General features: G+C 43.8%; 2 protein-coding genes across 6 annotated transcripts in view; one reads left to right on the plus strand and one right to left on the minus strand.

Annotated features, from left to right (window-relative positions):
- The window catches only part of LOC107312793 (uncharacterized), a 215,635-nt gene that overhangs the window by 41,558 nt on the left and 149,033 nt on the right, over positions 1–25,044 (minus strand). The window lies entirely within an intron of this gene.
- Positions 1–25,044, plus strand: part of LOC107312792 (vascular endothelial growth factor receptor kdr-like) — a 114,419-nt gene that overhangs the window by 721 nt on the left and 88,654 nt on the right. The window lies entirely within an intron of this gene.

The raw sequence follows: 25,044 nt of genomic DNA on the forward strand, positions 1-25,044 counted from the left end.
TTGCCATCTGTCTGTCGTTGGCTTTCAATAGGATAAATTCTGGACATACTGCAGCGGCAGTGTCCTTGGTTTCTTTGTGTCCATTCAGAGATGGGATGTGTGTATCCCAGCCGGCACAGCGCATCTCTCAGCTCCGTGCGCACGAAGAGCTGAGCACCCGCGGGCCTTGTCTGGCTTGGGGGCTGCAGGCTGGAAGGGCTGCCTGCAGAGGGCATGTCTACAGAGATCCAGCCTGCGTGACACTACATTGTAAGTCACCACCGACCACAGAGAGCGAGCAGCAAGCATTTGGTGCAAGGGAGAAAGTGTGTCCTGCCACAGGTGTTCTGAGTACCAGGGACAAAGTGGAGTGCTGCAGACGTCACTGGGGTGGCTGGCTGAAAGGCCTGCTGCCTGCACTTCACTGTTGCCTTGGCTCCTCACCAGTGTTACTTTCCAGATAATTCTGGGGCTAATAGCATTGGAACTTGGTCCGGGCTCACTGTGTCATCGGTGCCAGGCACAGAGAAGGCAGAGAGAAGGCAATTCTTGCATCCTGTGATGAGGAAAGGAAGACAGGCGCATTGCTAGCTGTCCCTGTAGGCAAAGGCTGATGATGGATTTGGAAGCAACATTATTGCTGTCAGACCTTTGTCCATCATTAGGAAAAGATGATCTGTTAGCACAGTGTCTGTGTGCCCTAATTAGGCTGGAAGCCAAACTGAATCAGGGCCAGGAAGTGGGAAGGTTCTGGATAGCACTGATGTGAGTGAGGTGTTAACTCCTCAGTCACCTTTCCCTCAAAGTTCATCTGCAAGGGGTTTAATCATTGTTTGACCTCCAAGGCCCAAGAGGCACAGATCTGTCCTGCAGGCTGTAGGTTAAACCTTCTTTGGGATCTTCGTGAAAATTAGGCAGAGTTATGCTGGAGAAGTTGAATCTGACTCAAATCCGAACAGTTTTATCTGCAATGCAGATAGAAGACTTTGCAACTGCAAAAGACATTCACCCGAGGTGCTGAGTGAGAGCAATGAAGCTGCCCAGCCCGAGGGCTGCCTGCCTGGTCAGGACTTCCAGGCACCCAAGAGAAAGGAAGCTCTTGTGGCTCTTACAAACCTTAGCAAAGGAGTTGGGGTGTCCTCTGCTTCTGTACCTGTGCCTGACAGCAGCTGCTGTGTCATTATCCCCTGCCTGGATTCTCAACAGATATCTGAGGTGTGTGCCGTGGCTGCTAGAGCACAGAAGTTGTCTAGAATCATAGAATCAACAAGATTGGAAAAGACCTAAAAGATCATCCAGTCCAACCATTCAGCCGTAAGGTGCATCCAGATCAGTGGATGGTTTCCTTCTGATAAATCCAATTTGGTTCATTCAGTCCTCGTCAGTGTTTAGCACAGGGAGAGACCATGCAAACTTCATCCCAACAGTGTCCAGCCTCATTTATAAAACACACCTTCAAAATATTGTATGCATCTCTGCATTCCTTAAGACGATTCTGCAGATATCATGAAATATCCATTTGCTTTTTGTTCATCACATAGTTTCTTCTGAACTCCTCATTGTACCACTTAGGGTCATTCTGCCAGATACTTTTTACACAGTAATAGCACTGGACCAGACTGCCTGGAGTTAGCTTACTAGTAGATACGTTTCAAATGTGCCACTTATCAGTAGGTAAATCAAAAGCTTTGGGAGCTCAGAATCCTCCCAAGTTTTCCAGCTAGGATGTTCCCCATATAAATTACTGCAGGATTTACTGCAGGGTGCAACACTGCAAAGACAGAGGCATTAAGGCTGTGTGCTTGCCTTTCTTTGAGGCAGTCAGTTCTGAGAAGCTGAGGACTGGAGAGTCCACACTATGGGCTGCTGATCGGTCCCAGTAAACTGAAAATATGTCTCTTAATTGGTGTTGTTCCTAAATATTTGCTTTACTGTGGGAAAATGTTATAAAAAGCAGGGGAGACTTTGTTTAAGATTGTGATATATGAGCAGCTCTGCCCGAAGCTGCCACTCTCAAAACCGACTGGAAATCTCTTTACACTAATTCATCTATTTAAGGAAGGAAAGAAATGCAAAATATTTCTCAGTACTCCCCAAGCTTCTAAAAACGAGCATCATACCCAAAAGAATACCAGGAATACAAACCAGACTGTTTGCTGAAGGTTTTTGTTACAAGAACTTATTTTCTTTTAAAGTTTCAAAAATGTTTATCTGCACACACGTCCCCTTTGGTCTGCCAATACGTATGAATCTAAATAAAAGCAGCAGGGTACGTCTTCCTTTCATATGTTCTCCAAATTGCTGGTGGTAAGATGACCTGTTTGCACCATCTACTTCAGTCTGAAGTAAGGTATCGAGTCTGGCAATGGATACAATACTTGTGTTGCTATTAGGCTGATGCACAAGGGCAAAAGGTTTCCATCAAGCACAGGGAGTTTATTAGGTTCAGTCAGCGGCAGGTGAGCTGCCATTTTTGTAAGCTTATCTTCCAAATTGCCAGTGCAGTTTGAAGGAAGGTGAAAGTCTGACGTACGCCGTGTGCACTCCGAGATGAAATTCAACACATCTTTTGCTTCCAAAGACTTTTGCAAATATATGCAGCAAGGGTCACTTGGGCAGAAAAGGACAGAATGAACAAGGAGCTGCTTCAGCTTATATTGCAAAGCAGTTTTGGGGGCAGCAGCAGCAATCTGCATTTCTTAAAGCTGCACAGGAAATTTCCAGGAGGCAGCATTTGACTTTCACAGCGACTGTGAGAAGGACGCTGAAGTAAACCCTACTGAAGCTCACCATCACTTTGAGGTTACCTCTTATCTCTTGTGCTCCATCTTTCCTTTTTTTCTCTAGACCAACCTGAATTCACTAGAATGGGAATTACAAGTGCAGGTAATTAAAAGATGCCCAGGATATCTAAACAAGAGCTAGGAGCAAAACAGATCTGTCCTGAGTGTTTTGCTTTAGAAAGCAGCTGAGATGACTGACAGGACATGAAGGCTTTTGTGTGCCCATCTAGTTCTCACCTTTGGACAGACCATACCACTGTACTCAGCCACGCAAGCAAAAACAAGTGGACTACATAAACAAGTATGCATTAAGTGTGTGTAATAAAGAACTGATCTCCTAAGTTTGGCACTTCTTTAGTCTTTCTTTTTAAGGCCACAGAGAAAATAAAAGAACCTGCCAAAATCAGCCAGCCAAGCTTATTATCTGGAAATGGCATTTAATATAAGCACATGCTTGAAGCTTGCCCCAGGGAGCAGAACTTTAGCAGCAGAGAGTTTGCAATCACTAGGAGCGAGGCAAGATTAGAACAAATAATGTGAAGGAAAGCTTTCTATCTAAGATTTGTGATCTTAGAGACCTGCCTGTGAGCCGTTCATTTCAAGTGGGGAAGGAGGAAGGTTCAGAGAAGGCAGGGAGGCTGATCTCATGAGACTGTGATGCACAAAGTGACTGCTGCCCATGTCGTACACATTCCACACTGGTGGGCTGCTGAACACACTTGTGTGGGGAGCCCCAGCTCACCTGAAACCAGGTATTAACATAAATGCAGAACTGAACGAGGTAAATCTTGTGGCTGCTTTTATGGTCTGATCATATCTTCTGCATTTGCCAATAATGGAATTACAAAACCAGAAAGAATCCCAAGTTCAACGCCCAACGGAGCTGAAGCTTTGGGTAATGGTGCTTTTCTTTGCTGAAGGTGAGGCAGGGAGGGCTGCAGCACACAGGGTCAGCACTGGCTTTGCATTGCATGTGTCAAAGGGATGGATCTCAGCTCTGTACTTTCAAAGGCCGTGGAAATGTGAGCAATGAATTCACACACTGAGGGCAGCTGAGCTACTGCGCGGTGCAGATGTTAACTCTGTACTGAGTTGTTGTTAACAGTTTAATACAGTTATGCACTCTGATGGACAGTGAATCTGTGAACTGTTTTATAAGGTAGCCCAATAGTCCCATTTCCAAGTCACCAGATTAGTCTGTCTTTACAGCACACTTTTTATACTCTTTACATCCTATCCTTCTTCTCTCACCCCTCTTTCCTGGATGTCTCCTTAACTCCCCTCAGGGCTCAGAATTCCTTGAATTTTTACATTAGAAAAAAAAACAAAAGGAATTTCTCAGCCCTTCCATGTTGGAGTCTGTACAATTTCTCTTCCCTGTGCCAAAATGATTTTTGCCTCTTAAATTGTGTGTCTGGTGCAGATATGGCAAGACAGGCTCTGAGATCTGCAGCTGAGTGCCTCATTTTCTGCAAGCAGACAAATTAAGTCTTCATGCTGTATAGACCTTTACAAGAGCAGTTTTTGCAAGCTTTCCCCCAGTATCAAGAAGTGCAAAAGGAGTCACAGCTCGTTTCTGGTGTGTGTAACCAGTGTTCAGGGTTTTCGTTGCTGCTCTAAGCTGCAAAGCTTTTAGCACTGTAGAGTCCTTGAGCAAGTCTAACCCTTAAAACACATGAGTACAAACAAGCCAGTTTTCCTTTGTGCCCTGCAGAGAATGGCAAAAGCATATGGTCCCCGAGATTTCAGAATTCAGCCAAAAACTAGAATCACGCCTTGAATGTAAAGGAAATATATGGACCAACCTTCTATTTTCAGACCACTTGCCTTTGTCTTTTGCATTTCCACATAGGTTTCCTTAGATCTTCCTGTGTTTTTCTGAACTGTGGGAACATGATTGCCAAGGAAGTATTGTGAGGAGTTTTCAGCCCTGCTAGGATTGTTCTTGATTTGAGGGTCAAGGAAACCTGACCCAGTCATTACCTGTTCCAGTTTTATTTCATCTTTTTTTTTTTAAATCCCCATGAATTTAAAACACTTCAGCCAAAATGTTTGCTTCCTTAGAGCCCGCAGCTCAGAAATCGCACACCTTCAGTTCTTCCTTATAGATATGCTGAGGTCAATTTGCAGGAAAAACACCAACCTCCTTGGGGGTACTTTGCATGTTCCTCTATAGCTATGAGTAAAATGGGATGACCCATATCACTCACAGGGATATGCCCCACAAATACACACACAAAAGAGGCCTATTCTTTAAGGGATTCATCCTGTTTGGCATTAACTCATATCTCATTAACAGAAATTAGCGCTGAATACAATAATTTGGGAATTAAAGCAATTTCCTCCTTGTCTCCAGAAGCCTGCAGCTGGTGATGTGAGTGTGAAGCCTCCCAGTACCCCACTCCTGATAACAGATTCCCTCACAGCTACTGAGAAAGGCTCAGTCTGCATCCACAGGGATCATTCGTGGAAGCTGATGTTGAGCCTGGACTTCCCTCGATTTTGGGTTTGGTTGCACAGGGGTTGCTGTTCCAGACCTTTAAGGTGCAGATGTGTGTGTCCTTCAGGAGTTATAAGAAGTATTTTTCCCCTCTGCTTCTTCACTTGTTCTTCCAGCTGCCTGAAGGCGCTTCCCCAGGGGGCCATAATTCATGCCCACACAGTAGCACAGCAGCACCTTCTTGTGGGCAATCCTAATTACAATGCTCCTTCATACAGGAAATGGCTGTTGGAAGAGATTGCCCAGAACACTTAACAGGAAGATGTATGGGGCTGTGTATGAAAGGAGGGAAGCAACACACTGAGGATTACTAGTTGCAAGCCTCAAGGTCCCTGTCTCTTGCTGAAAACAAAAATCCCACAGGTGCAGCTCTGAGTGGCTCTGGGTCACCAGGTACATCCTGCCTCTCCGCATAGGGAAGGGTGCACTGCCACATCTCTCCTGAGTTAATGCTGTTGGTGCTCATTTGCAAAGATAATGGAAAGGACTTTGTGAACAGCCACTGCTTAAAGCCCACTGCTGCTTTTCTCCTTAACCTGCGTGGAATAGCAGAAGAACTAATAATGCAGCGCCCAGATGTGGGGAGAAATGCTTTTCACAGATCTCTCTGTAGATGTGTACGTTATATCAGCTCTTGCTGCATGACACAGCAGGAGGGAGCTAAACAGCAAGTTTGGCTACTTAAAAGGGTTTTGTACTATTACAATTAAAGGGTGATTCAAATACATGCGAACAATGACATCACCCCGAGAACCTTTTAAGCAAATTTAATCTATGACATGGTGTAAAACAGAGAGGATCGCTAACCTTTTGGCTAGCCACATTTCTTTTTTTCTACAAGTGGACAGTGTCTGGTTTATTTTCATTTCACGTTCATGCACTTGGGACCATCTTTGCTCTCAGTTACACAGGGTTAAAGCTGTAGCTTAGCTTCAGACAGTAGCCTGTCTTTGAATTTGCCTTTGTGTGACTAGACCTTAATTTTATTGTGGTTGCTTATACTTCTTTTTAGCAGAATCTGAGTGGGAAAAGAACACACTGAAAGCTGCTGTTTTACTGCATGTTTTCCTAGGTAGAGATTTTACTGATCTTGTTGGAAAATCCTAATTTGTTCTGGAAATGAAAATTCACTATGAGAAAGCTCAGAACCCTGCTTACTCTCAGATGATGAAGGAAGGCTGGTGTGTGGCCCCTGCTGCTGTTCATGGATCAGTGCACTTTACATTTATTTTGGCCCTGAATATCTGGTCCTTCTAGACCTCTTGGACGTTCTTAGGCTTAAAACAACTTTTCTTCAACCTTGGCAATTTTTGTTCAGTAAGGATGGAGCAATAGATAAAGCAAGAGATGAGGGGCTGGCCCAATAGGAATTACCAGAGAGAGTAATTAATCTGCAAAATCCTATGTCAGCATGAACCAAGCACGGCATGCAATAGGGAGGGATTGCCTGGGGCAGAACCTCCTTTGGCCGTGATCTCAGTGCAGTTGGCCCATCTCACTTAGAAAGAGGGACTGTGTTTCTCACAGCTCATAATCCCACCCAGCAATGACTTTTCCAAGTATAATGATACCACGGGTCTCTGGGAAAGCAAAGTTGTGAGCATGAAGCTGCTAATGAACCCGTTAACAGTTTTATTACTTATCCCACCGGTACATTGGCTTCTGACTTCGTCCAGAAGGGAGATAAAGCAAGTCTTACATGTGATGTGTTTATAGGTTTGGAATTGCTCCGGGGTCTCTAGGCTGTGTTCACAGTTGGTCTGTTTTCTCATAGCTGTCTCCCCAAGTAAAATAAACACTCATGGCTCCATTCCCTGGGTCACTGTGGTTTGGTGCATTTCACCACTTGTAAAATGCAGCCTCACTTGGGCAGTATCATGCTGCCCTAATGAAGGAGCAGTGAAGGTCAGAACAAAAGGGCCAGAATAATACAGCTGGGGGAATGAAGGAACTGCCTGGGCAAGGTGAGTTCAGACAACAGCAGGATGCTGAAGGGGATGTCAGAGGTTCTCCACATCTGGCTCCAGATACAAATTCCCATGAAGAAACTTTGTTGTTATATTTGAAGGACATATACAAGACTGATTTTGTCTTCTTAGCATTATGGAGACATAGGATTATTTAGGGATACTGTCCAATCTATCCACTTTTCAGCTAGAAAGACCAGTAGGTGTGGTTACTCATATCCTAAGGCTTATAGCAGGTCAGCAGTGCTAGACTAGAAAAAGAGGCTATAAAGGTCCCCTTAGGGAGTTTTGAGGTTTGTGTTTTCACAGTGTATTAATCTAAGTGTGATCTTTATACCAAGGATAAAAACATTAGGTATAAATTAGCAACATACTTTGGCTTCTTTATAGTCATCTTCTTTGTATTTGAAATGTAATGTTGAAATTTACATGGTTAAATGACATTATTAATCTAATTTGATAAACCGTGAAGTAGTTTGTCTTCTCCTGGTTACTGTAGTTGATCTCTATTGAAGTTTGTGCATAGCTGTGGTTTCTATTAACATTATATTTTTAACATTTCTTTCCTAATGTACTATCCAGCATGTCAGAGCTGGTATACAATATCTATGGCAGGCAACCACTAACAGGCACTAAGACATCCTATGAGAATGCGAGCACAGACTAATGCTCCCAAGAGAAAGGATCTCCTTTTTCCATCCTGAGAAGACGTGCCACAATTTGTTTTAACATTCTTCTTGACAGTATCTTCAGCTTTCTGGAGAGTTGCTGGCAGAAGGACAAAAGAAGTGGAGACAGTTTTGTCTGCGTATAAATCTCAGTTTTATCTGCCAAAGTTGTCCTGCACTTTTGAGAATATCAGGGCAAAGAACCTGAAAATTCTGTGTTCAAAGTGGGATTAGTGGAAAAGCTGCACTTGATTCCCATGGAGAAGAGTTTGCATAGCTGCAGTTCAAGGCCGTTTACTCTTTCACTGCCCTGTATCATGGTATCACAGTCCTACCAAATGTTCTTATAGACTTTAAGTACACGGATACATGGTTGGCCAACATGACTTTCACATTCTGCCTTGTCCACCTATGACTGGGATGTCTGTCACTCTGACCACTAGAGCTAATTTCAGTCTAAACGCCTTCCTGATGGAACAGAAGTTTCATATAAAAATCTTGTTTTTAAAATAGCTTACATTAAAAAGATAAATGTGTCTCTCAGCAACAGGCAGCAATTGCTTGGGAAAAGAGGAATGATCATTGTAACACAGCTGACTTAATAGAATCAATTAGGCCAGAAATATGAGACACGAAGCTGACAGCATGAACTTCTTATCAGCATAAATCAGATACTTTTGTAAGGACAGCTACTTGCTGCAGTGTCTGCGAGTGCACATAACAGAACTGTGCTCTGTGCAGTACTGCAGAATGTCCTTTAGGGGCTGGTCTGCTGCACAGAAAAGCCACTAAAGCTTTTCTCCTTGTGTAGTGATAGAGGGATGTGCATTCAAATTGCAGTGATGCTGTCATTACTCCCCCATCTCACGTGGCATCTCCTTTCCTGGGTCATGCCTTGTGCAACCGCTTTATGCAACTGATAAAGTGGAAACCAGTAATGCTGAGAACAAGCCCTTTTCCTCAACAAAAGGACAAATGTAATCTTTAAGCCATAGTCCAGTGCTTGACAGTTTGCATAAGGGAAGAAATGAATGTCTTATCCTAGGACCCTAGATTTTCAATTATAGATTCTTGACATTTCTGATGTAGTGGTTAAACTCTTTCTATGCATTTATTCTGTATCCTTTGAACAGATACGATAGCTAGTAATTAGTAAGGCCATAATTAAAGCCATCAGCAGTGCAGTTCTGAATAAGTACTTCACCTTGCTGAATGAGGCTGCTGCTTCTGTGTTTTCAAGCTGAGTAATGTATTTGGCCATGTCTAGTGTCGCCACACACACAGGCTCCCTAAATTTAGAGCTTACCAAATGTAAGAAGATACAACAAAAAGGGTTAAAGAGCATCATCGGAAGAGCTCAGAACAACCTCGTTCCTTTATTCATCTTTCTTGTTTTCAATTCTTCCTGCTTATGGTGGTTCTGGTCTTGTCATCTGCTGGCTGTGGGAGCAAAGCGGTGGCATTTGGGTGTGGTGGATGTGAGGAGGGTATTTCTTACAGCAATCTTTGTGCAGTATATATGGTAAAGAGGGAGGGATCCTCAACATACGCAGGGAAAAGGTCTCGTGGTCTTTCATTTAAGGCTAAAGTGATGTTCTTTAGTGAGCATTGTACTACTAGTCTTTGAAAGGCTCCCACTTTGTTTTGATTCTATATTGTTCTGAGTAAAATAGTAGGAAAAGAGAAATTTCTGCGACCATAACATTCTCTTACAGGCCTATTCATTATAGATCCTGAGAGGAAACTGAGAGTTCCCCTGGACAATGCTCTGATATACAAACGAGCATACATTAACTTTCTGTGGCTGTATAGTTCATTTTCAGCTGCACTTCCTTTACATTCTTAGGAACATGGATTTGGGCATAATCTGCTTTGATGTCTTCCTCTGCCTTGAACGGCTGCCTTGTTAGACACAGCACACATCCAGCAGCCTCTCTGCAGCAGAGGTTGAGCAGAAGTGCTTTGGGTGGATGTGGCAGTGCCTGGACATTTTGGGGGCTTGGAGGGCTGGGAGCAGAGGGGACCAGGCCAGGTCTGTGGGGTTTTAGCCAGACTGAGATGGAGATGCTGGGGTGGCTGTTGTCCAGGTGTGTGCGCAGGGCCACCCCGGGTGGCCAGGTGGGATGGTTGTAAGCCATGCTGTGAGAGCAACTCAGCTTTGGTTCCCTGTCCTTTGAGAAAGGTCTTAGGGGAGCTCACGTGGAGGCAGAGCTGCAGTGGCTTTGCAGCATTAACTCTGTAACAGCAGCTACAACAGGGCATTCTCTGCCATACAGAGATACTTGCTACTTGGTGCGTCTGCTCTTCTGTAAATCAGGGAGATCAGCACTTCTGCTCCTTCCTGGAGGGTGGGGGCAGTTAGCACTTAGAAAAGAAAACGCAGCTCAGGTACCACAGTGGTGGGAGTTACAAATATACTTCATTTTCCACTTCCATCATCAGAGAAAAAGCCACTTAAAATGACAAGGATACATTTGAGGCTGTAATGATTAGGACTGAAACACTGCACTGGCTTTGCCTGAACAGTCAGAAATTAATCTCTCCCTGTCTTCCAGACAGACTTCTACAGAACTGGGGTTTGGCTGTTGCTCTATTGCACGAACATGTTTTGTTCTCATGTACTTTGCATAGGAACAGAGCCAGGCAGATGAAAAAGATTAGATAGTCTAAGTTAGTCTTTGTTACCTGGCTTCTGTAAACACCTTTGCACAGTCTGGAGTGTGACGCCTGCTTCTGAAATGCTGCCTGTCCCAGCCAAAAGGTGCACCCAGGCACACCCTGCTTGTGCTTCCCTGCAGTCTGCTTACTTGCTGTCATCAGGTGCATGGCATCAGTGCCCCTGTCTTGCAAGGCTACAGGTTCTCCTAACAGTTTTTAACATGGTGCTTCCCTCAGCCTCTTAGCCTTCATATACGTTGTAGTATTCCTCAGAGGAATAATGAAGCAAGCATACACATAGATGCAAATGGATGCGGTCTCATTTCAAGTGCAGCTATTCTCCAAAACGCCTCTTGGTTTTCTTCAGAATGTGTCTTCTGGCATGGAGAAATTTGCAAAGCTAATTTTCAGCTCCTGTCTAATGGATTCCCCTGCTGAGTGTCTGTTACAGTTAAAGGATTCCAGATTGAGAGTTTGTTCTCATCTCCCCTGTGCATAACTATGTTGGAGGTGCTTTTTGGATAGCTGGTTAATGAGCCTGGAGTGTGGCTGAGTGCTCCTGACATTCAAAAGGAGTTTCCCCTCCTTAGAAGAGGAAGGTAGCCCTCACACCCCTGCAGCCTGTTTATAATGAGTGCATTCAGCCCAGCAGAAATAGGGTGCTTTCAGATATGAGACTGTGCAAGATGTTGAGAGCAAATAGGGGACTGATTAAAGTTGAGGATGCAAAAGGAGAAATCCCTCTTTGCAGGAGTTCACTTGTTCTAGAATTTGCATGTTTTTGGGGGAGGAAGAATGAGCAGCATGCAGCAAAGTTCAGCATATGCTGTTGTACACTCTTCTCTCCTTGCCCTGTGTGCTTGTCCCACCAGTCACCCCCACAGGGAGGGCAATGCAGTGCACCCCAGATACTCACTGGTGTCAGCTCTTTCCAGCCTCTGTGCAGCGCAGAACTGGAAGTCAATTAAGTTGAGTTCTAATTCCTGCCATCCTGCAGGCTTCCTGTATGATCTTAAGTAAGATACTTATCTGTCTTCAGTTTTCAGCAGTATATAGTAGTAATTAATTACCAACTTCACAAACATGTAGCGAGGTTAAATCTCTTTATAAGTGATCACAAAACTAATCTTAGAAATGCAGGCTGCTGTGATTGTTATTGTTACTGTCATTTTGGCACGTACCTTTCTCAGACATGAGTGTTTTCCTAAGAAGTCCTTATCTACCCAAACTTAATGCTGGGTCTTAAGTGTCAGTTTCCACAGAAGCCTTTTGCAATTTTAAGCACAGGATATCAGACCCTCACCCTAAGAGACTCCTGGAGGGTGAGCACAGACATGGAGAAAGAAAATGGTGGTGGGTGTTGGACCTGGACACTGTCTAGGGCTTGGGTTAGAGTCAGGGCTGGGATCTGGAGAGAGGGATGGCACTGAGCCCCAGAGTGAGTGGGGTCACTCATTCAGCCACTTCTTCAGACATACAAATGGCCATGAATATGGCAGTGCTCGGGTGTAGTTACACTGCCTGAAAAAGACCACATTACTGAAAAACTAGAAAGTTCATCTTTGCACTGAGCTAAATTAGAATTGCTTAATTTCTTACTGAGTGTTTTATCTTACTTAAAATGGGACAGCATAAATGAGTTTTTATTGGAATATGCTATTCTGTCGTTTTAATTAAGAGGAAAATATATATCTAAAACAAAATACGTGGGCATTATCAGTTTTCATGGCTATTAATCTACCTGTCAGCTGGGGCAATCCATTTGTTGTGAACTGCAGTGCTAAGAGTATGGTATCTTTGTGCTCAAGAGCGACATATTCCCAAGCTTGTTGTCTTTGGCATGGCCAATATTTTATCTGCCAGAGCCAACATTAATGAAAAATTCCTGAAAAATTCCTCATTTCAACACAGCAACACTCTGATGGGAATAACAATCTCTTCTGACCTCGTTTAAAAGCAGATATTAGGCAGGATACAAAAAGGGGAGGTATTTCTGAACCCCCCTCTCCAGGACTTTGGGAACTTTGTGGTAAGTTTTTGATGTTTGATTGCCTTTATAAATGATATTAACACTGTCAGTTTGTTTACTGCCCATAGAACATGCATCCAAAATCAGCATTGCTCGAAACAGACATGAGTGTAATTTGAAATGCTGAAACTGAGAACTGCCTTCTAGTTTTGTTACACAACAGTCACATCTCTTTGAAACTGTCAAGATGATGCAGATGATGCTGAACCTCTTCAATGTCTCAGTGAAATGATTGATAAGAGAAGAACCACGAACTTCTTCTTCATCTCCTTTATTTGAGCCTTGTGCAGACAGACCATCCATCCTTCCTGCTCTGACAAGGCTTCTTGCCACAGCAGTGCCTGTGCTGTGGGCAAGCCAGAGCTGAGAAATATCTCACTGTGTATGATATTGATGTAGGAAAGGCCATTTTTGAGTAGACCTTGGAGCAAAGTTCAGAGGGGCGTGCTGGAGTTATTCACGTAGTTTAAGTCACTCAGTGAGTGGAGAAGTGAGAGATTCTGTCAGCAAGCAAGGAGAAACCTATGTGTACAGCCTCTTCAGTCACTGTCCTACAACTGAAACCTTTGTGTTCTACAGACACTTCAAGGACCAGAACAAAGAGGGCAATGGAAGATCAAGACTTATCACTATCCAGCACCCAGAGGCAGATTAGTACACACACATCCATACCTGACAAAAGGCGAGGCAAGCTGTGTAATTTATTCCCCCCCTTGTTGTCTGAGGCTGTGATAGCATCTATGAGCAACACAGTCTGTCATGCCCCAGAGACAGGGGAGAGCCTGGCAGCACACCGATAAGAGCAGGTGCTAATTTGGCGCTGTGGTCCAGCTCACAGGCGTGGTGTTGTGTAAGTGCTCTGCTTTCAGCTCTCTCTTACCGTATCCTCTCCTTCACTGTGCAGACAAGGGCTTTGATGTGCTTATGCTCCGACGTGCTACCTTTATTTCAGTCTGAAAGGGGTGGCAAAAGGAGGGACAGCCCTGCCAATCATCGACTTGCCTAAATATTTATCTCTGCTGAAAACAGTTTAGTTTCTGAATTTAGCCCAGGGTTGATTCTGACGAGAGACATCAAACATAATACACATGAATCAGCCACAGCACATCTGGTGTTGCCTGTGTGCTGGAGGAATATAAATAAAAGAGCCAGTAAACTCCAGCTGCTGAGGTATTTGTACTGCAGCAAGGCTGTCAGCTTCCTAACATCACCACCCAGCGAGCAGCGGGTGCCACACGTCCCTTGGGGCGGCTGCGGTCCCCTGTTGGTGTGTCTTTCTCTTTGCATGGGAAGACTCAACAGGAAAGGAGCAGAATCTCTTGTGTTAAACGGATTTGCAAGAGAGCTGTATCCACCGAAAAGAGCGTCAGGCCAAGGCAGTAGCATTGCCAATGCTTGAAACACTTCTCCGATGTGATGATACTATATTTTTGGAAGTATCTGCTATGAATGTTCTTTCCCTGGAAAGATTCCTTCTCCTGCCTGCTTCCCCCACCCACCTCAGACTGTTGGTGCCAACATTTCTCTTGTAACTTCCTTGCTCCCAGCCACTTCCTACCATAGACTTCCCTCCTCTCTCCTGGCGCAGATGCTTCAGGCTGAAATGTTCTGCTGGCCATACAGGAGGCGAACAGCAGCATAAAGCAGCCACCTCTATGCAGCACCCAGTGGGACACCAGCAAGCTGAGGGTTTGGAAATAGCAGCGTCCAAAGAAAGAGCCACCATGAGCAGCCATGGAGAGAAACTCACCACATCATTTTCCTGACTAGCCCAGAACACTGATTTTAAGCATTAAGGGTCAAATTTACTATGAAGGGCAAAGAACACTGATTCATTTTCCCTATTCTTTATAGTCACTGTTCACCTTGAAGAACAAAAGGTCCTAAAGACAGAACATTTGTTCTTCAGTCATGTCAAAGCCTTTTTAGAAAAAAATAAATAAAAAAATTAATAAACCATCATTAAAATCTGGGCCCGTTGCCTTGAACAAAGAAAAGAATATATTTGTGTATACTTAAGAGACGGGAAAGAGACTGCGCCAAGCCTAGTCACAGATAAAGGAATTCCGGACATTATTCCTTGTGCTACTAGGGGTTGTGACATGGGATTTCCTTTCAAAGTGGTAAATAGCTCAGCAGTTGTTGTAGGACAGGGTGGGGTGGTCAGTGCTTTCTTTAAAATGGGCAGAGATGAAAGCACACTCTGAGAAGAGAGCCGAGCTGCATGCAGTGCATGGGCACAGAACCCCTGTGAGTAGGGCCGAGGTGTGCTAATTCCCCCAAGGCAACAGCTCAGAACTTTGCCCTCTTGAGGTCCCCATGGTTTGGAGATGCTAACAGCTGAATGGGGCTTTGGGAAGAATAGGTCCTGGCATAGTGCATGAGGTTTAGCTCTTAAGAGGGAATCAGAATGTCAGGGTCGTCTCAGCACCTTGTGAGTTTGGTGTAGACCAGCTCCTGGTGCTCCCTGTCTTTTCTCAAAGCCAGCCTCTGGCTGTGAGCTGTGGATGCTGACTGCTGGTCTTGGCCTGATTTTATGTTTGAATCTGAATACAAAATGATTTTTCTTTGACCTCCTATAGGACTGTAGAACCTAAACCTCGCTGTTCGGGCAGGGCCTAATGATAAGGGGAGAGAAGTTTTGCCTATTACTGTTCTCCAAATCCTCAAAATCCAGGTTTTCTACACTGAATACTTTAGGAATGATTTAGGAAGCATCACTGGAACACAAAAGCAAATATAAGGTTCCTATTGGAGCCTACTCACTGTCTTCTTCTGTTTTGTTGCTAGGTATCTGAATTACAACTATAAGCTTTCTGCCATATGACTACACACTTGCAAATTTCTTTTCCATTTAAACTAGAGTGAGAGCTCACAACAAAATAGGGAGGCACATGATAGTGGGCTTAAGATTCATGGGAAGTTGGAAAGTCTAAAGGATAGAACTGCTGCTGCCAGGGCAAGAGTTAGTCTGTATCTACTGCAAGTGATTGTGCTCCACCGCTGGATAAGAGAGGTTGAAATCAGCTGCATGCAATCCCCACTGCTGCTGACTTGCTCAAGGGGGATCCATGTCTGTATGGGACACATGGAAGATACAAAACTGGACTTTAGAAGAAAATTAACAAGTTTTCCTTCTTTCTCTGTGACCACTCCTTAATATCCCATGTTCTCTGAAAACTGGGAAAAAGAGAAAGTCCCTTTGTTCATTGCGGTAATAAAGTAATTGATCCTCTAAAATAACTACACGACTGGCTAAGGAACAAGAAAGGCAGCTAAATGAATCATACAGAGAATTACTCATACGTACACATTTTAAAACAGTAAACAGGTCATGCTTAGCATTGTTAACTTGCCAGCAGGCCAGGCTGTACAGCCCGCGTTGCTGCTGATGTATATTTGAGATCAGAAGAAAATCAGTTCATATGCAGCAGAAAAAGCAATCTGAATCAGGCTTTAGGATTGCACCCAAACATTACCATTCCTCTAATGTGGCCATGGTGTTGTATGGCAGGAGCTCATCAGGAGAGTAGCATTATACTTGCATGAGCTGGATCATGTTTTCTGAGCCATGTAACAGATTACTGAATCATGCTTTTTTATATATCCTTGTGCAGTTGCATCAAATCTCTTAAGATGAACTTTATTTTCATGGCCAAAATCCAAAGAAACAAAACTCCTAGAAAAACAAACAAACAGAAACCTTGTAGAAGGATATTTAAAAAGCTAAGCAGATCTAATACTTCTTTTAGGGATTAGTAATTTTAAAATAGCTCAATTAAATAAAGGATGCCAAAAAACTGTTTGCTGTCCTCCCCAGTGGTGCTGTGAGCACATAAGAGTTTCTGTCTCCTAGCAATGGAAACTGCCCCTTAATTACCAGGCCATTGCCCACTGTCACGAGCTCTTTATTTTCGACTGCAAGATGGTGCCAACATGGGCAACCATTATATGTCAGCCAGTACGTGTCCCACTGGACAGTTGTTTTTATCAACACAGTAGCTCCTGTGAATAAGGTTTGCAGGATGGGTGCTTGGCATAGTGGTTATTTTTACTCCTAAGTAACTTAGTATTTTACTTTCTTTTTTTCTTTTTTTTTTTTTTCATATTCCCAAAGTTTCTTACATCCTGTGACCTTGCACTAAAGCCCAAATGAAATGCCTCACAATCTTCCAAAATACTGTCTTTACTCTTATGGCTCCTGTGTGAACCACTGCTATGCAGTTAATGCTCTGCAGTTGTTTCTACCCTAAGACCTTTTAGCCAAGGGTTTACAACTTGGCATCTGAGTTCTCAGCCTGAAAATTCTTTGTTTTTGTACTTTCCCTAAGAGTCTGTTTTAAATTGATATAAACATTTCAGTATCTTAGGAGTGCAACAAAATGGTCAGCTTCCCTTTCCAGCTGGAAAACAAGCATGTTTCTCTGAATGAAAGTACTGCCTGTTGTTGGCTAGATTAGCGTCTGGTCTCATCCTGGCTTGGTCAAACAGATCCAGGCATCTGCATTAATTTATTACATGTTCAGGAAAAAATACAAATAAAAAAACAACCTTAACTTGACTGTGCAATATGTGCTGTGTGTGTGGATTCGGAATGGGGAGGAACCTTATCATCTGCGAGCATTTCCATTATTCCTTCATCTCCAGCCTTGGTAAACCTCCCTATCTGAGTCCAAGTGGTGAGGCTTCACTTTAATTCAGTGCTCGCTTAGGTTTCATGATTTCCTTTTCTCTCGGTCATTTTCATACAGTTCTGTATGTCTAATTAGGGCTTCCACTACTTTACAAGAGCAGGCAGGAGAGAGGTCCAAAAAGGAGTAGCTGTTTTCTTCATGTAATGGCACTTAAAGTCATATTTGTTGACTTTGTTAACTGTCCAGCACTAGAACTAATTTTATTCTTCAAAGAGCAACTGCACATTTTGTCTATAGGAACTGCAGTGAACTCTTGGGCTGAAAAGATGAAGGTTTCAGGAAAAGAAAACAGTAGTGGACTTATTTCTGCTCTGTTTGAGATCAATAGTAAAAACAGAAGCAGTTTGGAGTTTTATAACAAAATAGATTTACAATAGAAAAGCAAAATTTGCTGGCAAAATTTGATGTAGAAACTGTCTGGGCTGAACTCAGGAGGGGTTCGCCAGCCCAGCTGGTGCTTCTGGTCACAGCCCAGCCATGCTGTGGCTGTCCCTGAAATTCATGTGTAGGATGCAGGAGACACCATCTTCCTTGGTGGAATCAAGCCTTGGAATCTGTGCCTTCCACTACCGGGGGCTGCCCTAAATATCTGGCTATTTTTAGATGAATCTTTCTGTTGCTGCTTTTCATAGTTTAAAAAAAGAAAAAAGAAAGAAAAAAAAAAAAAAAAAGGAAAAAAAAAACCAAAACCAAACCTTTGAAGGATTTTTGTTTTATCCCTGTGAACAACAGGAATTAAAATAAATAAATAGATCTTAAATATTTAGACATGAAGAGGGAAGAATTTCCTGCCCAGCTTTTGCTGAATGGCGTAGGTGGCTTTAATGCAAACCGGGTCTGCTCCTGGGTACTCAGCAGTGTTTTCTTTTCCTCAAAGTGGCTGTGGTGAAGCACCTTTGAAAGCAGGATCCCGCAAAGCAAACCTAAGGTTGCTGTGCAGTCATCTCCCTTGTGCCATAGCTCCTTCTGAGCTGCTGAGTCCAGAGGGGCTGAGCAGCAGGGAAGAAGCCAGCACCAGGGCAGCAAGGTGGAGTTCTTGAGGTGAGCGACCCTTACAAAGCCCCTTAAAGGAAAGCAAAAATCAGGATCTGGCATTAAAAAAGCAAATGAGTTTCTGGACATCCCGCCCTGTGGATCCCCACTTGGGCTGCAGGTTCCCCCCAGCCTTTGCAGGGCAAGTGAGCTGATCTGGAGAGCAGCGGTGGACATAAGAAGGGATCTTTGTCAACAGGCAGCCATGCTATGCAGACTCGGTAAATATGTGCAGTGCTAATTTGAAGCAGATCCCTGCATTGCCACAAGCAGAATTCCTCCAAAGGCTGCCATCAAAAACATTATGTCACAGCTGTGGAGAAGCCCAGCAAACAGGGGAGAAGCTGGGGTCACATCAGGGTAGCGGTGCGGTGGCGGCTGCAGGGAAGTGAAGCCCCGATCCACGGCCTGATGGAGTTTGTCATTAAGAAGGATTTCAGAAATGCTTTGCAGCCAATTCCCTGGGTCTGATTGGTACTTTCCAGCTTAATGCAAACCAGTGAGGAAACAAGCTTCCAGACCTAGTTAGGCCAAACTGCACAGGGAGGTTGCAGGCGAGAGATAACGTAACGTTGCCCAGGGCTGCAGAGCTGTAACTGGGACTGTGAGGCTTTGTAAGCACTTGGGTAGGTTCTCTCTCCCCATCTCAAGCAAACAGCTTTTATCTCGTCTCCCAAAATAGCAACCTCCCACCCTTCAAAACAAACAAACAAAAAAAGAAAACGTCTTGAGACAGGCACACGAAGCCGACAGAAGTGGAACGCAGAGCTGATAGAAAACAGATACCAGCGTCAAGTCCAAAGTTGGTCTCAGCCCATTTCTTCTTAAGAAACTGAGAAAACAGAGCAATTACCTGCCAAGCAGATTTTACTGTCGCTTAGCATTTGTGCTTCTCTGACACATGTGAGCCTGGCAATTTGATGGAATCTGTTGCGGTTCAGTGCAGTGCGTCAGTTGGGTTGATCTTGGGAGGCTCTGGCTCATTTAATTGTGGATTTATAGCGCAAGGAAAACTGATAAGGCAGCACTAACTGGGTGTGTGCTTCTGTTCTGCTTCACTGTGACAATCCCCCCTTCCCCATTCTGATTGAAGCTCCTTCTCTCTTTTGACCTCCCCACGCCCTGCTCCTTCTGCAGGTCAGACACAGGAGGACACAGATGTTCTATACCAGGAAGTGTTTCCACACAAATTGATGTTTTTCCTAGAAAAGAGGGCTGGATGATGGAGAGGAGGATTTTACCACCCCACAAGTGCTTGAGAATACTTATTACTCTATTCCCACTGGGGTTTGTGGGATGCTGCCTGCATGACCCACTTGCACCCAGGGAGCAGGGCTCACTGCCACATTCACACTGGCAAAGCTTCAAGCTGGAAGCCTTGGGGCAAGTGGCCCAAGATGAGAAGCAGTCTTTCTGAACATTGGGTGGCAGTAGGCAGATTGCTTTGTGGCAGCGTTGGATTTAGCCATGGGTCATGGTCAGAGGTTGTTTAGCAAACCATCCTCTTATCATTCAGCAGATCCTCATCTCAGCTCTTGCATTTCTTAGAAAACAGTCGTCTTCTTTTGAGGTTTGGTTTATCAACAGTTGAGCCCAAAGCCAAAAATACTTGCACTGCCTCTCAGTCCCAGCAGTGATGAGGTAGTACCAAAGCAGTTTGTGAAGGGGAGAAACCCGCTCTGTTCTCAGCAAGAGAAAGTGGCCCTAATCCTGCCCTAAATGTGACATCTAAAGCACTCAGACATTGCTTCATGTAGGTCACCAGCAAATGTTTTCTGAAGGACATCTCCTAGCACTTCATCTCCTCTAATTTTAAATATTCCTAAAGATAGGGCTGGCATCATTGCTTCCTCTGGGAGATGAATTGCACAGGCTGATATAACTCGACCTTCGGAAGATTTTCTTTTCTCTCCCAGACTCTTACTGCTTTCAGCAGTAAAAGCAGATAAACAGCTGCCCTTGGTATCAGATCTCCCGTGATTCCAGTCCTTCCTGTTAAGCCCTCTGATTTACCAAAGTTTAATTACTGTAGCATCTGATGGCCCCATCACAGTGTGCAAGAAAGCAGTATCAAATCTATGGAGGGGGCTCCTGGTTTTCAGGTTTGGATAGTGTGGCAAATAATCACATTCAAAAAATAACAAATCATGGTTTAAAGCACGAGGAAGTTTTGCTAGAGATGTGCAAACTGTTCTCAACAACGTCAAGACAAAGTTAGCTAAATAATTACCCCTGACACCCAAGGCTGGTTTACGATTCAAAGCTGAGATTTAAATGCAAATATTTCGTATCCTAACTGTTCCTATCTGTAGATTCAGACTATTGATCCTTGACTCATCAAAGAAAAATGGTATTCTAAAACATTAACTTGTAACCAGTAAGTAGACCTAGGCTTTCTTGAAAACCAACATCTCTGCAGCGCTGAAATATTTTGTCTTGGTTGAAGATGAGCCACAAACATGAATGTAGGGATGAGTTTCCTTATGCATTAGCTGAAGGCAGATGTGGAAGCTGATGGCAGAAACCTTACAATGCATTCAAGGAAGCAAACTTTGCTAAATTGGAGTTTGATGTAACTTGTCTTTCTCTCTGGCCACCGTAATGTCTCTCCAGGGTATCCATCTTACACTTTTCCACACTCTTTCATTTAGGATCTTGTTTTCAAAGGAGTAGGCTGACTTACAGTGCAAAATTTTAATTTACCCAATGGTTTGCAATACTGTTGCATGTTAACTGAAGTATGGCTCTAACAGTATGCTTTGGTGCCTGTACTACCAGATACCAGAGCAGGTCTTTAACATGTGTGAAACCAGCACATATTTACTGATTTCTTACAAAAAAAATAATCTCTGCTGGTCTCTGATGTTAGCAGCTTTTAAGGGGACCTGAAGGAAAGCCCTCCTTAGTATTCTTTGTTGCCAGCCTGGAGGCTGACCTCTACTGGCAGTCGGGATGAATCATGACCTGCTGCACTCGTGGGTTATTTATTCCCTTCTAAACGTGGAGCTAAAGTCAATTTACTGCCTTCAGAGAAACCAGCCACACTGCATTCTCCCTTCCTTATGCCTTGCAAAAGTCTGGCCTGCATGCAGCTGTAGCATTGCTGTGGTGCACCGTGTCCCCTTGCAGGAAGTGCTGCCACAGTACAGTATGCACTGTATGCATCCTCTAGTCTGCTGAGAGGTGTGCAATAATGGTGTGATTAACAAGTGGGGAAAGAAAATAGCTACAACCATATCGTATCCACACATTAATTACTGGCCAATTTGTTTTTTTATCTGCTGGTTATTGGTGATGCAGTAGAACAATATTAGAAAGTTATATAATTGTATAGTAGAGAAGACTTTCTACCAATGCTCTAAATTTTGAAGAAGTCCATTCTCTCTAATAGAATATCTAGTTTCAAAGACTTGACTCTTATTTAGAATATAGGCAGCACCTTTACGGCAGATAAGAAGTCTAGTATGAGTGTAAAAACTGGGTAGGAACAAGAGAGAAATCACTGCTTGCATCAGTAGAGATTTACTACTTGGTTTTTCATTAGAGGTCCTGGCCCAAATCAAGATAGATTTAAATAGCGACTGGTTCTTTCTGCACACATGAGCAGGTTGGGGAATAGTTCTTGGAATTGAGTCAGCGCAACAACTGCTTTCATTATTTGCAGCTGTGCAAAACAAGTAAGTTTGAAAGAAATATAGAGGTGCCAGATTCAATCCCATTGATGTGTGAGTGAACGCAGCGTTTAGTGCTGGGCTGTGTGACACACATGAAGTCTGTGAATTACTGCTGTTGACTTTTCAGCCTGACATGTCACCTTTGATAAATGAGCTAATCTGCTGATAGCTACTCAAAATAATAAAGTAATTTAATTAAAAGTGTTTTTAAATGTTCCTCCTATAACATGTGAACTTTCTAAGTAACTACTCGGTGCATACAAATTACCCTCTCCAGAGCAATTCTGACTAGATGGAAGGGAATTGAGTGTAGGGTTTTGACAAGCTGGAGGCATAACTTGATCCACGCTTTACTGTCTGTAGCTATGAAGAAGCGTTGAGTTAATATGCGATAAAAATGATTTGTCCATCCATACACAGATATGCTCCCAGGAGCTCACCTGCAGTAAAAGTTCTGAGCTGACACAGTGACACGGGGAATGTGGAGACAGATGGGGACAGTCTTCTGCTTTCTTATTTTCCTACCCAGTGGTCTGGAGAAAGAAGAGAAATCTTGGCCAGAATCACTTCCAGAGAAATGCTAGCATATCTGAAGAGAGAATAGAGGCTTGAGTCCACTGGGAGAAAGCGAAGGGCAGGCAGAAGGTGAGCATGGTGGGCTGCTGTCTGTGCTGGCTCCTCCTGTTCACATCCTGCAGGATGTGCCGCCTCCTCAGGATGGGCAAGTCGGGGAAGAATTAAAGCTATGTCTGTAGCTCCAGTGACGCAATCCAACTTGGGAATCATTGGGAACACTTGCATCTGCAACCCCAAAGCATTTATCAGGAAACCGTGTTGTGGGGAAAGGCAAAGACAGTTTCATACCTCACATATTTGGTTGGTTGATTTTTTTTTCATGAAGACTTTAGCACATAGCATGGTCTCTTTTGTGCGAGTGTGCCTCTCTCCCACCATGTCTGCATACTTGCTAATCATGGAGACATGCCAGGTCTTCTCTTTCCCAGAGGAATTGCCATAATTTAGATCATGAAATAACAACATTCCCAGCCTTTTCTCCATCAACATGAGATTACTGCATTTCCTAAATACTTTAAATTGTGCTTGAGTGCATGGCAGATGATTGCAGATGTTGCCACCTCCTTTCCCAGATCTCATGTTTATTTTAGGGCTGTAGATCTAAGTTCTGGGCTTGTCATGCAGTTACAAAGAAAGGACATGCCCCCTCCATAACTCAGTGTAAGCCCAGGGCAGTGATATCTCTGTCATTCTTTGGGACTCCATACTCTGTAGAATCAGAGGGAGAACAATGGCCCTGATTAATGAGTTGCTGCCACCAAAGACCAAACAGTCTTGACCTAGAGTTGCTTTCTGTGGCCTCTTTCCATAAATCTGCAACTGATACAGCAATCCATATTATGAAAACCCAAGCACGTGGCATTGCAAGCTCAGGGAGTTGCCTTTGAGCAGGTGTGGCAGAACTCAAAGGGCTGTGTTTTGATTTCTGACAGAGTCGAGTTCCTGTTAATTAACACCGTGGTTTCTAATCGTCAGCACACAAAGCAATCAGTCGGCCTTGCTGAAACATTTCTGCTGATTACAGAAGGAAACCAGAGTGACCCTGTGCCACTTGATCAGGAAATGCTTATGCATCCAGTTGTGAGGAAAAGTTGTGGGAACAAATCCCAAGGGCCAATGCCTTATCTTATCTGCAAACACTTACTCTACTTTGTGGTTGTTCTCACTGTGCTGGGGTAGATGTCTCCTCCACTCAAGACTAATGATCAGATTTTCTGTTGTTGTTGTCACTCGGACACTTACACCCATCCTCCTGCCCCTGCTGGAGCCACACAAAGCTTCCATCTGTGGCTGGCAAAGGAGAATGGCTGAAACTGCTCCCCTTTCTCTTCAGCCAGCCAAACAAATGCTAGGTCCTCTGCCTTGGATAATCAACAAAAACACAACTGCTGTGTTGTGGGTTAACACTAGCATTGAAATATTCTGAAGGAATCTTAACAGCCTCTCCCAATGAGCTACTGATGGCTAATTTCACTGGGGATGAACTTCACCTTCTGTAGGAACGGAAGCTCTGAGCGTTGTAGTGGTTGCTGTGGGTTATGCCCACACAGACTATTTATACTGCCAGTCTACTCCAGGAGATTTCTGTCTTATGATACTGAGGCTTTGCCCTGTGCACTGGCTGAGTACCTGCCTGGTGGCGTGACAGCATCAACTAGCTGAAAATGGAGAGGTTCTATCCTGACTTACATCCAGAATCTTGGATTCAAAAGCATCCTTTCTTCCTTGCTGGGAAGGTCAATGCCACCAATAATACTTAATTTTCCAAATCTTGCATTTAGAACAGAGGATAGGATAGGATAGGATAGGATAGGATAGGATAGGATAGGATAGGATATTTCATTGACATGAATGCATGAGTCTAGCAGAATCAAAGCTCATATGTCCTTCTCCCACCCAAAATCACAACTGAAGGGGAGGGAGGTGAGTCTTCTTATTCATTTGCTACTGCTTCTTTAAGCCTTTACAGGAAATTACTTTAGAAAAGAAAATTACTCAATAAAAAAAAGTGAATGCTGATTCTGGATGAAGACCTAGTAAGCACACCAAATACTGCAGGTGATACCATGCTGATAGCAGTACCATCCTTTCCTCTCTTTTCATAGAGAACGACCTTCAGATAAATCTGAAAATGATTACAGGCCATTGGTTTAAAAATACACAGCACTTCACTGAATCCTTGAACTTTCTAATTCTAGTGAGAGTAGGATTTCCTTGGGGATGTACTCATGAAAATACAAAACTGGCACCTGCCCACTTTCCAGATGTGCTTACACTGTGATGAGGCACCCTGGCATCTGAGGGATGCACTCTGTCTCTCCTTTGTGTCATTCAGTGCTGCAGACACAAAGCTGCTTGGGGAGACTGAGCTATCATCAGTTCTTCCCTGGCAGGCAGCTCATCATCTACATTACTGACGAGTACCTTATTATTGTGAGCAGGGCCATGTGTGCTGTTCTTAGAGCCCCCGGTGACCCCACAGAG

Source organism: Coturnix japonica, chromosome 4 (assembly GCF_054131305.1).
Source record: "Coturnix japonica strain WE chromosome 4, WE-NBRP24, whole genome shotgun sequence".
Taxonomy (NCBI): Eukaryota; Metazoa; Chordata; class Aves; order Galliformes; family Phasianidae; genus Coturnix; species Coturnix japonica.